Here is a 13,473-nt window from a genome sequence, read left to right on the forward strand (position 1 = left end):
AGTGAAATGGTCATGGTGGAAGTATATGATCATTTGGCGACATTATTCTTGGTATAATCTCCAAACTACATTAACATAGTTTTTTTTTAAGGTGGACATTTTTGTGTCTCTGTGTGTGATTGTGTGCGGTCAATCTCTTTTTGAACAATTGTTTGCTGAACGTCGAGTGTCAAGTGCATACCCCCAAAAAAAAAAAGAACACCAAGAACCTCATGAAACAAACAAATGTGCGAAGATAAGGAAGGGTGAGTTCAATGTGTTGTGAAAAGTACAGCGTCGTCATTACTGAAGCACAGACGTGAACTCGTTGTCCCGCTCAGCTGTCGAGTCAGCCGTGGCTTGATTGATTGTTTTAAACGTTAACCAACAGGAGTCAACATTTCAAGACGCTGCGAGAGAAGGAACATGTCATTTAAAAACCAGTTTGAAGGTAACAGAGCAGCGGAGCCTGTTCAGTAGACCTTCGCTGAACACGGTTCTAAAGCAGGTAAATCTGATGAGGAAAATGTCCATTTAAAAACGAGTCTTTACCAAGTTTCTCCTCAGTTTTAGTTTTTTGGGGCTTTTATGCCTCTATTTGGAGGGGACAGTGGGTGGAGAATGAAATCAGGGGAAGAGAGAGGGGAAGGAACGGAGCCACAGGTCGGACTTGTACCCGGACCAACCGCTTTGAGGACTGTGCATGAGGTGCAACGTAACCACGAGGCCGTCTGAGAGTCATCGAAGGTTAACTTTTGATTGGCAGGATTCATCTGATATGCAACATGTGAAATGTCAATAACAGTCCAGCAGTGTGTTGTGATGATGATGGTGATAAAATATATCATTTATTGGACAGGACTAAAGTCATGAAAAATGACGGTTTTAGCCTTCGTCCAATGGGAGCGGTGGACAATCTTGATCCGTGATGGTTGTGATTATTGGCAGAGTTTCATAATCAGGTGTTAGAGCAGAACTCCTGACTGTACTGTTAGTGCTCTAACATGTGATGGACTGAACTATTCAATGCATAAAGTGTTATTGGATTACAATTTAAGAAGAAGAAGAAAAAAATCAGAGCTCTGAATTTGGACTTTTTGTCATCGACCTTCGTCAGGCTGATAACAGGTGCTTGTTTAAGCTGGCTGACCTTTTTTTTTCTTTTTTTAAACGAATATTTATATCTGTCACTACTTGTCATGTAATCTTGACTTGTACTTATTTACAATCGCTGATAGATTAGACATGAAGACCGTCATGCTGTTCCTAAACAAGTGGAGACAGCTGGTGATTGAAGGACAGACGGAGCTTCGTCTGAAACGTAAAGATCGTGAGGAATGCAGCGTTATCGTCTTCTGATTAAGGTTTCATACTTCACCTCATTAAAGGAAATGGTGTGTCTGTAAAGTGCATGCATGGAGGTTGACTTTTTGTCCATGAGTGGTTGAGTATGATGAGCGCCGTCAGTGGAGCAATCAGCCTGGGTATGTGGTTATGAAGGGACAGATACTCAGCCCGCTGATGTGTGTTCGCTCTTCTGTTTGTTGACAACTGTTGTGATTTTTTTATTTTTTTTTCTCGAGCTGAAGGCGCCAAAGTTGACAGAACAGAGTGTAGACGTGAGCGTGTTCAGTCTGTCCCACCTGCTGTGCGGCTAACCAGCCAGCTGCCAGCGGATATCAGACCCATGTCTTGTCAGGAAACACAAACATCAGGAGTAGATGAATCAGAGTGCGTACTTCTCTGCTCTGTGTGTGTGTGTGTGTGTGTGTGTGTGTGTGTGTGTGTGTGTGTGTGTGTGTGTGTGTGTGTGTGTGTGTGTGTGTGTGTGTGTGTGTGTGTGTGTGTGTGTGTGTGTGTGTGTGTGTGTGTGTGTGTGTGCGTGCGTGTGCGTGTGTGTGTGTGTGTGTGTGTGTGTGTGTGTCCGGGCTCTTGTGAGTTGAAGCACTGACAGTTTATAGCTGTTTGGGATAATCTGTCTCATGATGACACTCTTCATATCACGAAGGTCTGTAATTGCTCTTCAGCTGTCTTCCACTTGACGTGTGACGCTGGATCCTTTTCGTCCTTAAACAAACAGCATCAAGGTTGTGAATGAGGTTCTCATAGTCTACAGTGGGCTTTAGTTCCACTCACAGCCCCCTCCTCTGTTTAATGTAAAACAGCCCATAATAACCTCTAAACATCAGATGCATGTTTGGGAAGCGTGAACTGACCTAGACTCCTGCTGTATCAGCTTCCTGTTTAAAGCCCTGTTAACGTTTCCTGTGTGTGTGTGTGTGTGTGGGGGGGGGGGGGGGGGGTCATAAAGCATTCAATCACTTTCATGCACTTCACCAAGAAGCAGATGCACGATTCCACCTTCAAAGTCTGGATTGAAATATTGCCTCTTTTGTGAGGACTCGGTATCAGCGCTGATTTCTGTATGCAGCAGGGAAACATTAAGCCCGCTTCCACCAAGCAGTCCAGTCCAGTCCAGTCCTGTCCAGCCCAGTCCAGTCCAGTCCAGTCCAGTTAATTCCAGTCCAGTCTAGTCCAGTTCCATATGGTAACCATTTACAGCGTCAGAAGTTGGGAATGGTACCAAAACAAGAGATCCGTACCGTCCTACTTTTTTTGGTACCCTTCTGTTGGGGGGGGCCACGGGTCGCATTCTGAACCATAAGTGGTTCTGCCCCCGCCCCCCCCTCATGACTGTTTTGGACGCCCCTCGGTTTGCACGGGCAAACCAACAGGTGTTGCGGCGATGGAAGCAGGCAAGAGAACTTCTTCAGGTAGAAGTTCTGGTTCTGATATCTGCAGAAAGTATGACCGAACCACGTTACATTATTACTGAACCTTGGGCTTAGGAAAAGTACAATAATGGTATCATGGCGTTCATTTGGATTCTAACCTTCTACAGTTATAAAGTCATCAGAGTGTTCATGGCTCCTCCTCCTCAGGGTGGGTGCACTGACGCTGACACTGATGGTGGATCGGGTCTGAACTGCATGCCATGATTGTCGTTGAGAAATGATCTCCTGTCAGTCCAGCGCTGCGTCTTCTCGGGTGTTCTGCTCCTGAACATTTTCTGTTTTCTGTCTTTCCAACAGTTGGAGGCCAGCGGGCTTCTCCCTGCACCTGCCATGGTGCCATGTGACAGAGCGGCTGTGGAGCCATAACCCCACCACCGCAACTCCACAACCTCGGCTGCTCACCCGCCGCTGATCTCGTCCTCCTCCTCCTCCCTTTCTCTTCGCTCGGAGCCCTGGACGAGACCACCACAGCCACCACATGACTCACCGACTGGAGCCCTAGATCAAGTGAGTCCCACAGAAGCTACGTGCTGGAGCCTGTTTCACTGTACAGGTGATGCAGCAGGTTTTGGTTCCTTATCCTGAAGAAGCAGCATCATCTGACTCCTGTTTATTAATCAGGCCTGATTCGGACTGAATGTTCTTCTCATCTAGTTTCTTTATCTTTAGTGAAAAAACACACGTTTTAGTGTGTGAGCTTCTAACCGAAGCTTAATTTAATTTTCATTTTTTATTTTCATTTTAAATACCGTATTCACTGAGGGAGACATTGTGGTTCACACACATGCACAAGCAGGACCTGTGGACATGCATTAATGGAGAGATGTCAGAGTGCAGCGGCTCCCCCCACTGGAAGCCCCCCCCCCCCAATCCTGAGCTGGTGGGGTTTCAGTGCCTTGCTCAAGGTGACCAAGAAAGTGATCTGGCACCTCGCCAACATCCATATTTTGGTCCGCACTGGGACTTGAGCCGGTTCCCAACCCAAGTCCCTACAGACTGAGCTGCCTCCCCTAACCCCAGGGCCATGTTTGTAGGATGGTAGAGGTGGTGCTGATGATAATACTCGTTTACCGCCCGCCACTACTGTTACATAAACCCGGGTTTAAATCCTCGTCGTGGTCAGTTAAAGGGAGAAAATGCAGTGCGAGCGTTCAATTTGAAATGTATTCCTGATTTGAGGAAGCTGGTTGAAATTCGAGGAGTAAAAATGAGTGGTGATAAAACTTCTTACACTTCACCTCGTCATGATTTAAGGTGACAAGACGCCAAAAAAATAATTATTTAATAATAATTATTATTATCTGAGAGGACTCCAATCCGTCTCGAGGAAGAATTAATAGTGTGTCAATTAAAATTTGAAGAGGTGAGTTCAGGCTGAATTAACAGTGAAGAAAGATAATACCCGGCTCTCGCTCTCAGTCCTCCGCCCTGCTGCTGCATGGCTGCCTCGGCCTCCCTCGGCGCCGCACGGGTTGAAACGAGGACACGCACGCCCACGCTCGCTTGCACGCTCGCTCGCTCTCCAAATTGCTCAGAGAGCGATGGAGTTCAATAAATGATGAATATTCATGCAGATTTATCAGTCTGGCAAGCGAGCGTGTTTGAGATTTTAAAATGCACCGTGAGAAGTGAGGTGAGCGAAGAGACGCACACGCCGAAGTGCCTCTCTAAATACAGAACGTAAGAAATAAAAATAAATCTCCACCATTCAACAGATAAATATTTTGTCTTTGTTTCTTGGATTACAGACAGTTCAGATGTTTCTGTGTCCTTCCCCATCCATCGTCTCGTACTGTGCGGTTACAGCCGGCTCGTACGTTTTTTTGCATGATTTGAAGTCACATGGTTCACACGCATGTCCTGCTCTACACACGGGCGGGCGGTTACTCTTATGTTTTCTATACTCGGAGGGGTTTTGGCGAAATGTTGTCGAGCGTGTGTGCACGCCACGTTCTTTCTCACTCTCGGTAAACATCCTGGATCTGGGTGTACACAGATGGTAGGAAACAATGGACTGAAACCTAAGGTGAAGTGCTGGAAGGTGTGTGTGCGTGTGCGTGTGTGTGTGTGTGTGTGTGTGTGTGTGTGTGTGTGTGTGTGTGTGTGTGTGTTTAAACCTGTTTAACTTGAGGTATGTTCACATTATTCACCTCCGACCTTCTTCCACATCTTTCGATTGGTTTTATAGATCTGATCTCCTCTTCTTCTAATTTGACAGTGTTTGGGGTTGCTTGTACATGAGCTGTCTTCAGATAGTTTCTGAGTAGGTAGTTTATACGTCGGGGTTGCTGTGAAACCTCTCCCACTCTTTTGGGCTCATCTGAATCGGAAGAAAAGTTTCAAATAAGTGCGGAGAAGAAATTCAGTTTGGCTTAAAAGCTGCGCAAGAGAAATGCACGTGGTCTCTTTACATTTCAGCTTGTCCAACTAACAGGAAGTGGAAGTCCCAGATAACGTGGATCTAAATTGTGATTACACCGAAATTGAGGGGAACATTTCGAGAACATGTCTGAACAACATGCAGCTGAAATCATCATCGAGTATGGACCCGTGATCTTGAAGTCAGTTGATACGTTTTCCTCCGCTAGAATCCTCGCCTCCGCCTCGCTCGCTCGCTCGCTCTGTGACTTATTTTAAATACTGTTATTGATACCATGTACAAGCTTTTCTTAAAAGGACGTGTGTTGTTGGGCCCGTCGTCATGGCAGATGCGACATGTTCATCGTTGCCAAGGAAACACCGGATGTTACGTCAAAGACGTCGCTACTGATAGCTGCCGTAGAGTCGCATCATGTAAGTTTTACTTGGACACGTCGTCAGTAAACATATATCTCTTCTTCAGGTCGGTTTCGCCTGTTAGTCTTCATTCAGTCGACTCATAGTTCGGTGCAGTCGGAGAGAATTTACTGAGCGGTTAATCTGAATGAGAAAGTCAATCCTTCCATGTGAATGATTTGGAGGGACTTTTCGACTGTGGGTGGATCAGTCTGTAACTGTTTACGGGTGAGCGCTTTTTCCACTGCTACTAAAAATGTTTCCAAAGGGAATATCTGTCACCTCTTTTTAATTTGTCGGGGAAGATCACCCAAATGGAGGGCAAGATTTAAAATGTTTCAGGGAGAATTGACGGATCAGAAGTTTGGGGCTCTTCTCTGCCGTACATGTGCGTGAATAAATACAGTTGCGTGGGATTTAGTTTCAGCGTTGCTCCTGAAACTCTGCACGTGCAACTTTCAGAATAAAAAAAAAAACATGCAATGGAAAAGTATCTTTGATTTGACTCAAGGACACAACACAAGAAAGAAAAGACTCTGCAAGCACAACCTGGGTTCACCTGGACATTTGAGTATTTTCTGGGATTATTTTATCAGTGGGATTTATAAACTATCCTGATTTATTTTAGAAACAATATAATAGCACTTAAATATTTTATAACGCAGCCGGCGTTTTAACTCGAATAAAAGTCTTAACGGTCACTTGCCAAAACGCTCGTGTCTGTCAGAGAAAGCTCTCTTCAGATGCAATTAGATTAATTTGGATTTGATCAATTAGTCATGACGACAGGCTGATATTCTGTTTGTGCTGCGGGCTCTAAAATGAGCAAAATGAAATCTGTGCGTACAACAGAAGGTCGTGGAATATCAAAATGCTGCCCATTATCAATGACTCTGAACAACAGTGCTCACGTGAACAGCTCTTCACTGGTCATTGCTTGATCGTGTTGCTGTCTGCTCTGTAGTTTGGACAATTGCTTGCATTTGCTTGTTGTTTTATTCTTGTTTGTTGTGTTTTATTTTTATTGTTGATTCTCTTCTCAAAAGCCGCCTGAGGACAAGTGTTGCAAATTAGCACATTGTGCTGAAACACTCTAAGTCAATGCATCTGGTCTGTCCAATGTAATCGAAATGTTCACATTAAATAAACCTTGAATTGAGTTAAAATGATCAAATAGCGTGACATAAATATGAGACGGAACGAGATCAAAAGTAATGTGACAGGAACTCGTTTAAGATATTCAAACAATTACAGACTTTTGGATTAGTGAGTTTTATGGCCGCATTCCAATCGTAGTTTATCGATAGAGTAATAGCAGTGAATCCGTTTGTTCATTGATTGAATTAGGAGTGAACTCTGAGCTCATGTGGAGGCCACATGTCGACACAAATCTCAGCGTGCTGCGTCGTCACAGCAGGAGAGACAAAAGCTCGATTAACCCCTGAAGCTGCGGCGTGAGAACAATGAGGATTTCATGTTACACTTCACCTGTCGACATGTTCACACACCGTCTCACGCAAACACGTATGAATGTGATCACAGGAGGAGGGTGCACGGTTACCCTGATTGTCTGAAGCCATATACATGTGCACATCATGTCCTATATTCAAGAGGGGTGGGCCTTAGTAACAGTGACTGAGCAGCTTCTCGTGGGATGTACCAACTGAGCGCAGCACAGAGGGGGGGTCACACTGCAAGCACTGACAGTGTTTCCTGTTGTGAAATAATTGATTCTTAAATTATGTCATTGATTTACTTTGAATGACTATATTAACACAAACCTATTTTTAAAAACAATTAAAGAAACACCTTTATGCTGTAAGATGTGCACATAGGTGTTTTGTTTATCTTGACAGAATTGATTTTACAAAAACAAACAGGTGGAACGGTATCCCAAAGGTGATTTATCTCTATAAACAAATATTTTAATAACAGTGAAGCTGACAATTCATTTATAGATCAAACATTTAGCCGCAAATCAGCTGGACACTGTGTCACCATAGCCAATCAGCTTTTGACTTCCTGAAATGCTTAAAAAATGATCAGTTGGACCTCCATTTATCAAACATTTTAAGCACGTTCCCTTTGAGGACAGAACTGATTTAAGTACAGACAGTTGTTTAAAATTTACAAGAAAAATCAGGGTTTTTTCTTTCTTTTCTTGGCTCATACTTCTGAAACAAGCCAGATTGAAGCTCCGGTTAAAATTCTTCTGTTAATCTGAGACTAAGTAGATGAACAGGCGCTTCTCTGGGTTTAGGTTACAGACGTAAATGCCACATGGAAAAGGAAGACTAAACCTTGAAATTGTTGTGTCGTAACGTCACTGGAATTCCAGAGTCACTTGCATCTGTTCCCAGAGACGTGTATCGTTGATCAGACGAAGGTAGATGACAATTTTCAGTTTGGGTTTTTGGGTAACAGAGTTTGGACTAAACATCCAGAGTTTCAATATTTGTAATTCCTTAAAGGGTGCTCGGAAAGGTCAGAGAGAGATGCTGCTCTGTGCAGGCCACTTGAGTTCCTCCTACCCAACATGTCCAAACATGTCTTTCATAATCTCCCTCGTGCAGACAAAGTCCTACACAGGGCTCTCTCCAAACTCTTTCCCCACAGCATTGGAAGCACCTTTCCACTGTCACAAAATCTATCTAAGGTGTGCTTCACACAACCGTATGCACATGGATATAATACATGGCTGCTTAAGAAGCGCAGTGGCTCTAATGTGGCTCCCTGAGGAACTCCAGAACGGATGACAGGACTAAGACAGTGCCATGTTTAATTTCCCTGAGCTGTGTGCTTTGATGGTAACGTCCCAACCAAGGAGGGACAGGCTTGAACACTTTGTACAGATACACATATCTCAGGCCAGACTGGAAATTAAGGGTTAAAATTTGTCAAAGACCTGACACTACATGTTCTCATCGTAAAATGGAGTCAATAAAAACCATGAATGCATGTCTACTTCTGCCTTCCCTGTTTGACATCCCTGGATGAAATCTTAAATAGCGTGATTGTAGATTTCCTTACGGTGCTGGATTTAATCCTTACTGGGCTAAAACTCCTACAGGGGTGTCCACTGACTTTTAGTCATTCATTGCAAGAAACATATTTCCCAAGGTCAATATCTCAAAGAGGCCTAATTCACATGAAAAAAGAATCTGGTAGAAGCTAATTAAGTAGACTAATAATGACAGTGTGTTTGCATCATGCGTTTATGTACTTCTCCCTCCTTTCCTCCCTCTAAGTCTTCTAGTAATCCACATCCTTTACTCCCCACTCTCTACCGTATGGACTCTTCCTCACTCCCTCCCCTGCAAGCCATACATTGCCACTGTAAGTGTGTGTGTGTGTGATGAGCATAGCTGTTTGGGTTAGAAAACGAAGCAGCAGGAAGCTTTTGAGAGAAAGGAGACGAGCTTAAAGACAGTGAGGCGGGCTGTAATGGAGATACAACAGGGGAGGCATCGGGCTGTGTTTGTCAGCGGTCCAGCTCTGCTGCCGACGCTTGCCGTTTCTTTTCTTATTCGGGGACTGAAGGCTCTATCCTCCAGCGTACGTCACACACAGAGTTCGAGGCAGGGGGGTGACCTGACCTGATCTACAGGTGCGTGGATTAGACTCGTGGTTGTTTCTCTTGTGCCTGTGTTTGTGTTGTTTCCCTCAAGGCTGGCTTGTGTAGAAGTGTGATCGAGATATTATCACACGGCTTCTTTTAACATTTCTGATGACGATTGATTCAGTCACATGTAACACATCACAAGAGTGCAAACAGTCGTCTTTCCTTTGAACACGGCTGTGCTTAGGTACAAATCTGTAGAAGAAACCCGTTCAGAGCATCAAGTCAGCTGCAAAGAGTGATTTGAACGCAATAAGAATTGCTTTGTTTATGTTTTATTAAAAAGGGGAAGCTGTGTGTGTTTTTATTATGGCATTTCTAAATATTTTAAGTGTGAACGCAAAAGACCAGGAGAACAAGAGTTGTTCAAAGATTTGAACATTTCACTATACTTTTCACTCAGCTGCCCTTTTCTTCCTCGGGTCATATTAGTCAGAAAATGTAATGTTTTATCGCTGATTAAGCTCCTGAATAATGACACAGCCATTACAATAAACGTGACTTTCTTTTCTTAAGCCGTGATTGTAGTCGCAGTAACTAAAGGAATGACACTTGTATTGCTAGAGCCAATGTTTTCCATCATTTGTAGGGTCGGGACAAAGAATCAATCCTCTTAAGAATTCAGGAATTAGAATGAGAGTGTGAACGTGTTAGTGTGACCTGAGGTGAAAAAAAGGCTTTTGAGTAGTCAGAAGAATAGAAAAGGGCTAAACAAGCTCAGCTCCATTTACCATTTAAGTAAGCCAGTTAGCGTTAACCAGTTAGCATTAGCTAGCTAGCGTTAACCAGTTAGCATTAGTCAGTTAGCGTTAGCTGGCTAGCGTTAGTCAGTTAGCGTTAGCCGGCTAGCGTTAGCCAGCTAACAGATTAAGAGAGATGGCCCGGCCTCAATATCTTGTTGTTGTAAAGTGTCCATTTCCCAGAAAGACAATGCAGGAGTCTTAAATATCAGACAACACATGGTTTCTTGCACTGCCCAATGACAATAAATAACAATAGACGAAGGCCTTTACACATTTTTAATGTCTGGCTACGCTGTGAATCAAACTGCGGCCTCAGGCGTTTGTGAAGCGATTAGATTTGAATTTGGAGATCAGATACTGTACCTGCCTGATCCATCCAAGATAAAAGAAGTGACCAGGAAGACTAATTTAAATATTATAGATTAGTCTTGATCTCTGTTTTTGTTGTAAAATTGTATCTTACTGTTCTCAAAAGCAGTTAAAAAAAAATGCAAAAAGCTGTTTTTTTTTGTTGTTGCATTTTCACACCAAAAAAAAAATCTGTGCTCAATAAGGTGAATTGTCAGCAGTAAACAATGGTTGACTTTTGGTAATATACATATCATACATAAACCGCAATACAGTGAATGACCCACGAAACAAACTCATGTTTAGCATGTGCAGGAGAAAGAGTGCGTTGGATTAAGAAGGAACCCGCTGACCAGAGTTCACGTTGTTTCTCTCTTCTGTCTGACTAGGGTTCAAAGAGTTCTCATGTATGTTCTTGATCTTCCCTCTTTATAGGAGGAAATTGTTGTGATGTGGAGGCAAAGCTGGACAGACTTTAGTGAGTGTTATGATGTTGCTGTAATTATACAGTAACTGAAAACAGGAAAGCCCAGAAATATAACGATGGCTGCTGATGGCTTGTTGTGAAAGACCAATGAGCTTATTGACCACACATACAAACACACATTATTGCAGCCAGGTGGGGAAAAAAAAGATGGATTGTGAGGCATGTTTGTTTTGTTTTTGTTTTTTTTCAGAGAATGAACACTCAGTTCGATCTTGAACTTTTATATTTATAAATGAAATCATCAATGTGGGGTCTAAGTGCAGCGCTAAGTTTCTGTTCCCTGCCTTTTCTAGTCGTTGGACTACTCATTCGCTTTTACACTTCAGGTCACACCTGCCCAGTCTGGGTATGGTGCATTAGCAAGCTTGTTGTACTTATGAAACACTTTTATCAGCCCGGGCTAGAAACCCCTGGTTGTTTGGTTGAGAGAGGACAAGTACATACAGGGTTGATCCTGTAAAATGTATATGAAGCAGTCGGTTGTATTGCATCTGGAGAATCAGAGTTCGACTTTCCTCCATGTTCAGCTGTAACTTTAACGTCCACTGAAGCCAAGAATCTCTCTCAGAAACTGGGCTAATTTGTATTTGCATTGAGCGCTAATGTGCAGCGGCCGTGCTCTTATTTCTCACTGCGGCGGATGGATGGAAATTTTTTTTAAGTGCTGCGTGTCAGCAACACAAGGAGGGCCGAGGAGGAGGAGGAGAGGGGTGATTTGAGGTGAAATGTAAACAAGGCCAGTCAGGAAGGATTAGCGTCCTGTGAGCAGCCTGGCCCTGCGGCGGCACCCGACACTGTGACAATGGCGGCTTGTTTCCCGCAGTGTGCCCGTGGATTTATACAGTTTGCGTGTGTCTTAAGGTTGTGATGACGTTTTTGGATTTATAGATTTTTAAAAAAAATTAAGATACACATCAGGAATGTGATTTTAGGGACAAATTGATGTTTTCATCTTTTGTGTGCATCTTTGCCTCCTTGTCTCAGTGTGTGCATTTCAAATTAACCTCATTTGTTTTCATATATGATAATGAACCCTGTCTGTGTTTCACTCTGGAAAACAAAAACAAAATAAGAGACTTTTCAGCTCTTTGTAGCGCTGTGTGTGTGTGTGTGTGTGTGTGAACGAATGAATACATATCGGATGCCATTAAGAGGGTTTCATCCTTATATTTGGCTTAATGAATCATGCAGGCACCCTGTTAAATATCCTCCATGCACGATAATTTGTGCTTTCATCAAGCATTGCAGCGCTTTCTGTTGCCACAGTTACGCTCCTGATGCTGCAAGAGAAAGAGGTGTAGACTCTGCAGATTAAAGAACAGGAACAAGATGACCGGTGATGGAGGCGGAAGAGGGAATGTCAACAACAAGTAATGACGAAGTGTATTCAATCGATGACAACCAGGGCTGTCAAACGTTGACAATTTTTAATCACGATTGATTGCAAAGTCTCAAATGTTATTCATGAATTAACATGATCATAATCGCATAAAAGCAAAACAATTTATATATATATATATATATAAAAATTGCTAGGCTCTTATTTTGAAATTGTGTACTCTCTTAAGCTGAGAATATTTTTTTAAATAAATTGTATTTGACTTGCTTTTCATTTTGAAATAAAGTAAGGACCTTCAGGTAGATGATGGGTTTGGAGATTAAATTAACCACAAAAAAATGAGCCTGTTGCAGATCAAAAGTTAATTGAAAACAGTTAAAGTAAGAAAGGTTAATATTTTGGGGATTTTGGATCTTTGGACTTGTGTGAGAGTTTTGTTCAAAGATGCAGCAGTGTCCTTCTTTTCCTTCACTGTGGAGGCTTTACTACGATGTGCATAAAAGGTGGTTAAAGCAACAGAAACTGTGACAGAGTTTGAGTGTTTGCTCCAGAACACCTTCACCTTCTCATCTGAATATTCAGCTATTTTTAGATGTAATGCACATTATATTAAATCTGAATAAATATTGTAACAGCCACTAAATAATGAATGTGTGGGATGCTTCTCCTTCAGTAGTTTCACATGAATAAAAAACCAGCAGGTTCGTGCTACCTGTAGTTAGAGTTCATTTGAGGATCGTGTTTGTGTTGATAGCGCCACTTTATTTTGGAGGGAGTCTTACACACAAACGACAACACAGGACAAAACCTGATAAAGTAACAGAAGTGCTCAATAATAAAGAGAAAAGCCTGTCAGTAAAAAAAATTAAATAAAATCCCTTCATGACATCACAAAGGGCAGTGGCCCCTCCCCCAGGTGGGTGACACTCCCACAGCTAGGTGTTTGTTCTGCCCCCTGAGTCTGCCTTCTCACCGTCAACAATAGGACATGGAGCCAGAAAGCACCGAGTACACCTGAGCCTTTTCCAGAGAGGGGGCGTGGCCAGACACAGCTCATTTACATATTTAAAGCTACAGACACAGAAACAGCCTGTTCTGAGCAGGGCTGAAATAGAGGGGTTTATAGACATGATCAAATCCAGGATCAGAGTAGATTTACAGGAAACTCCACACACATGTTAAAGAGGAGATCTAAGACTGATTTACACTGAAGAGGAGGAGAATGTGACCTTTAAAGGTTCCTTAAGCTCGTGTGAAGCACATCGCTGCAAACTAAATGTATACAAAATACACTAGAGGACTAGAGTTAACCTCCTCTTTAATATGTCTAGTTACTAGAAGGCTGCATGAAGTTTAAGAAAATGATAACACTGAGGTTAATTCTGCTG

General features: G+C 42.8%; 1 protein-coding gene across 2 annotated transcripts in view; it reads left to right on the forward strand.

Annotated features, from left to right (window-relative positions):
• Positions 1 to 3,057: 3,057 nt before the first annotated feature.
• ncoa1 (nuclear receptor coactivator 1) overlaps positions 3,058 to 13,473 on the forward strand; it is a 29,858-nt gene continuing 19,442 nt past the window's right edge. For both annotated transcript variants that reach the window (XM_079345666.1, XM_079345667.1), the window contains exon 1: positions 3,058 to 3,281. The gene's annotated coding sequence lies outside the window, so the exon portion shown is untranslated. The remainder of the gene's footprint in view (positions 3,282 to 13,473) is intronic.

This window comes from Symphodus melops (assembly GCF_947650265.1).
Source record: "Symphodus melops genome assembly, chromosome: 1".
Taxonomy (NCBI): domain Eukaryota; kingdom Metazoa; phylum Chordata; class Actinopteri; order Labriformes; family Labridae; genus Symphodus; species Symphodus melops.